Source organism: Frankliniella occidentalis, unplaced genomic scaffold (genome assembly GCF_000697945.3).
Source record: "Frankliniella occidentalis isolate FOCC.00 unplaced genomic scaffold, Focc_3.1 Scaffold106, whole genome shotgun sequence".
NCBI classification, from domain to species: Eukaryota; Metazoa; Arthropoda; class Insecta; order Thysanoptera; family Thripidae; genus Frankliniella; species Frankliniella occidentalis.
The window spans coordinates 859,600-864,252 of record NW_026267235.1 but is presented as its reverse complement, the minus strand read 5'-3'; the positions used below and the strand labels follow the sequence as shown (position 1 = coordinate 864,252).

The following is a 4,653-nucleotide window of genomic DNA, read 5'->3' as shown; positions in this document are numbered from 1 at the left end:
GTCCAGCCTTTTACGTCACGCACGTCGCACTGCGCCCCGGCCCTCAGCAGCAGGCTGACGATCCCCACGTGACCCTGGACGGCAGCTAGGTGCAGAGGTGTCCAGTCGTGCTCTTCGCGAAGGCCGTGCTTTGCGTCAGCGGCTAGCAAAAGCCTGACTATGTCCAAGAAACCACGAGCCGCAGCAAAGTGCAGAGGAGTCCAGAAGAACTTGTCGGGCACGTCGCATTCCGCCCCAGCCCCCAGCAGCAGGCTGACTACGTCCACGTGGTCCTGAAGGATGGCGAGGTGTAGCGGAGTCAGGCCGATTTTACTATGATTTTCGCTCTGCGGCCCCGCCTTCAGCAACAGTCTGGCTATGTCTACGAAACCACGAGCTGCGGCGAAGTGGAGTGGAGTCCAGCCTCTAATATCAGGCACGTCGCACTGCGCCCCGGCCTCCAGCAGCAGGCTGACTACGCCGATAAGACCGTTGTCTACAGCGATGTGCAGTGGAGTCCTGTTGTTGTCTGTCTGCACGTCGTGACGTGCCCCAGCCTCCAAGAGCAGGCGGACCGTGTCCACGTGTCCCTTGAGGGTGCTGACGTGCAGAGGAGTCAGGCCGTTTTCCTCCTGCGCGTCGCACTGCGCCCCAGCCCGCAGCAGGATCCTGACCACGTCAGCGAAACCACGAGCCGCGGCGAGGTGCAGCGGGGTCCAGCCGATGACGTCGAGGACGTCCCACTGCGCTCCGGCCTGCAGCAGCAGGCGGGTCGTGTCCACGTGACCCTGCTCGACGGCGAGGTGCAGGGGGGTCCAGCCGTGCTGCCCGTGCGCGTCGACCCGCGCGCCCCACTTGATCAGCACGCGGACCGTGTTCAGGAAGCCGTGGAGGGCACTGACGTGCAGAGGCGTCCAGCCGACTTCATCGAGCACATCCTGCCGTGCCCCGGCCACGAGCAGCAGGTGGGCTATTTCCCAGCGGCCGCGCGCCGCGGCGAGGTGCAGCGCCGTCAGGCCGTGCTTCTCCCGCAGGTCGAGCTGCGCCCCGGCCTTGACCAGCAGGCGGGCCACGTCCTCGTGACCGCGGGCCGCGGCGTCGTGGAGTGGGGTCCGGTCGTGCTCCCCGCGCGCGTCGAGCTGCGCGCCGGCGTCCAGCAGCAGGCGGACGATGTTCTCGTGGCCCTTCAGGGCGGCGAGGTGCAGCGGGGCCCTGCCGTGCTGCCCGCGCAGCTCGCGCTGCGCCCCGGCCTCGAGCAGCATGCGGACGACGCCCGCCTGCCCCTTGTAGGCCGCGACGTGCAGCGGGGTGAAGCCGATCTTGTCCGCCACGTCGCGCTGCGCGCCGGCCTCGAGCAGCAGCTGGGCCGCGCCGAGGCGGCCGCGCGCCGCGGCGAGGTGCAGCGCGGTGAAGCCGTGCGTGTCCTGGACGTCGAGCCGCGCCCCGGCCGCGAGCAGCAGGCCGACGATCTCCACGTCGCCCTTGAGGGCGGCGAGGTGCAGGGGCGTCTTGCCGGCGATGTTCATTTCGTTGACGTCGCCCTTCTTGGCGGCGAGGCGCGCCCGCACCTCGTCCGCGCCTCCCCGATACACGGCGCTGTACAGCGGCACCAGTGATTTGCGCATGGCTTCTCTGAAACAACAACAACAACAAGCACAGCGATGAATGAATGCAGTTGTGCGTGGGTAAATCTTGGAAGTTATGTGCGAGTCAGCCTAGCTTCGGTCGAGCAGCACGCCAGCAAAGATTGGCTCCGCGGCCGCGCTTCTACAAACTTGAGCTCTGGACACCGGCGGAAAATGGAAAATACGCAGCACTATGAAATGGGCAAGCGGGCGCGGGAATTGTATACCTAGAAGAGTGTAGAAGTAGCATCGGACTAGGCGATGCTGTGGCCCCGAGTAATCGGCCAGACAGTACAGTCGGTAATCTGCGAGATGCGTATCAGGCGTGAAGCATCTCGAGACGCGACGCCCTCGTTGTCTGAGGTGAGGTCAGGCGCGGGCACCGCACCTGGGCCGACCTGGGCCGACGCCGGGTCCGGCGGGGCGAGAGCTAGGAACCTTTATGTACGCCCCGACGCCAGGTACTTCCGGCGCCTGCATCGCGTGCCCCCCCTTCATCGTTGCCTACCCCTCCGACTGGACTCTGCGCCATGGCTCGGTTGTCCGAGTATTTTGAGTTGCAATGGTCAGTGTTGTATTGAATAAACCATTGTGAATCCTGTTCGCACCTCTATTTATATGGTACACATGTGAGCCCGATCCCGATACAATACAAGAGTGACTCTCCGCTGCTGCTATCCCCGTGGGATTGCAGTCTTGGCGTTTAATTGTAATTTTCCAACCAAACGATTGTAAATGCATGACATCAACGACGTCAAATAAACGACAATAAATATTGTGAATGTCATTACAAGCCTCCTTTCTACAAGTTTGGCGATTTTTTTAAAAAAATGATCGTAAAAGTGTGCAAATTACCAACAGTAAAACATACACGGGCTGTCATCCTAATTAAGTAAGGTTACTTTCTCTTAGACTGATCAGACTATCATTGGTAATGGAGGCTTAGGCGAGGCTTCGATAAATGATGGTCATAATTTTTCTTAGAACTTTACTTACTCAGAAGGAGAGGAGGGTACATCGTACTCGCTGGCCCAGCTCAGACTGAGGAGCTCGGGGACAGCGGTTGTATATGTAAGCTCGCAATGCAGGCGCGGCGTGCCATGCGGCCCCGCCGCGAGGGTGCACAGTGCGTTCTAAGTATACCGCCGCCGTGCATGTCTCGTCTGCATCCGCAAGGCCTGGCTAAACCAGCTGGACCAAACGGTTGACTAAGGACTAGTAAGGCGAAGGGATCTCAGGATCACAGGGCGTCCAAATCATGTTCACAACAGGAAGAGCGAGGGATGCATTAAATTTCGCTGCTGAAACTGACCTAAGTTAAGACGAGACGCTGCGTACGGACGGCGCCTCTCCTAGCATACACCTGCCCAGACGGCTATAATTGTCCCCCCCCCCCCCCCGTAGCGTCAAGGCCTAGCCGCCCAGCTATGGTCCGCTCGCTGGAGGAAGTGCTGTCGAGATGACAGGAGGCACGCAGGCGCAGGCTAGCCGCCACTACTGGTCTAACACATTGTGTGTTGCATGACAACTATGTGGCCACGCTCCCGTGTTAAATAAATTAAAATCGATAGAAAATGACTATTTGACTCACCAGCGCCAAACTCCCAAACTCCCTGTTCAAGTCTTACAGGGATGCTCCAAAACTATCCCTGTAAGAATTACAGGGAAGCTCCAAGAAGACTCCCTGTAATTCTTACAGGGAAGCTCCGCGCACCAACCAAACAACTTCGCGTGGCGCGAACTCGCGGCGGACTGGCTGGCAAGGCGAACTGGACGCAGACGCCTGCCCCCCCCCCCCCTTCCCTCTGCTCCCCCTCCTCCAACTTTGGTCCAGGAGTCAAGCGTGGTCTAGGCTAGCAAAGGAGACTAAGGTAGGTGTAAATTCCCGATTTTTGTGAAACAACTCGTTGTTTGCTTCTTAACCATGTAGACGACGCCAAATTATGTGTTTAGTACTTCAGGGGGGCGTTGGGAAAAGTTTAGAAGTTGGGCAGAAACCGATGGGAGGCGCTCTAAAATCAAAAAATGGAATGTGAAGCTCAGCACGAATTTGACCGGCATTCGTCACCTACGAAGGTACGAATCAAAAATACCGAGTTTGAGTGAAATCGGAAATTTAGACCTACCGAAGTCTCTTCCGAAAACGAGTCTTTAAAAACTTTATAATTATTTTCCGAATTGAGGCTGCCACCAGTGGCCACCAGACAGTATTGACAGATCGATGCTGGGGTGAATAACCTGATCCGTCTCCTCCCTCCCTGGAGAGAGTCGACTCTTGCGCCGCCCGGCCCCGGCCCCACCGCTCCACGGACAGGTCATGGCTTCATCCGCAAATAAGTACTACGTCAGTCATTCGCCGTGTTGTCAAACTACAAGTTCAACTAAAGTTCAGCCTGTGCAAGCGCTCGTAGTATAGCGCTGTACCGGGTGTAACTGCGTGAATGCGCACCAGTGTTGCGGGTTTGCCTACTCTTTACACTCGTAAGGGGCCATGGCCCCTGCGGCCATATTGAGCATGCAATCCCGCAACACTGCTGCGTATTCACAGTTACACCCGGTATCATTAGGGGCTAAATGGTTGGTTTGGTTGGGGACATTGGTCGCTTGGAACGATCGTCGCATGGTTAGTCACTGTCCAATCACAACTCTCGCCCTACCCTACCCCAATGTCACTATAAACTGGGTTCCTGATAATTTGTCGATCACACATCATTACTATACCTGCTCTTCCTTTGTCTCCGTGGCCCGGCTGGTGGCTGCGCCGTGACTGCGACTGTCTGCTCAGCCTCGGCCGAGCAGGCGAGGCGTCCAGCTGCGCCCGTCATGGAACACGGAATCCGCTGACTGTTGCCGTTTAGGCTAGGACGATATAGAGGAGCAGCAGGGCAGCATCACTGCGCCGTGCCGTGTGAATGCTCCCAACAACCCTGACCCCCCTATCGGCCGCCGCCGGGCGGAGCGGCGCGCGGCTGTCTACCTCCGCGCGCATGTCCGATACGACCCACATACAGCTTTGCTCACGACTCCTTTCTCCGGTCGCCATTTGGGC

The 4,653-nt window shown here is 58.4% G+C and overlaps 2 protein-coding genes across 7 annotated transcripts in view; one reads left to right on the top strand and one right to left on the bottom strand.

Moving 5' to 3' along the window:
• The window catches only part of LOC113217416 (intraflagellar transport protein 81 homolog), a 36,504-nt gene that overhangs the window by 27,309 nt on the left and 4,542 nt on the right, over positions 1 to 4,653 (top strand). The gene's annotated exons all lie outside the window — the stretch shown is intronic.
• LOC113217417 (intraflagellar transport protein 25 homolog) overlaps positions 1 to 4,653 on the bottom strand; it is a 34,301-nt gene that overhangs the window by 29,167 nt on the left and 481 nt on the right. The gene's annotated exons all lie outside the window — the stretch shown is intronic.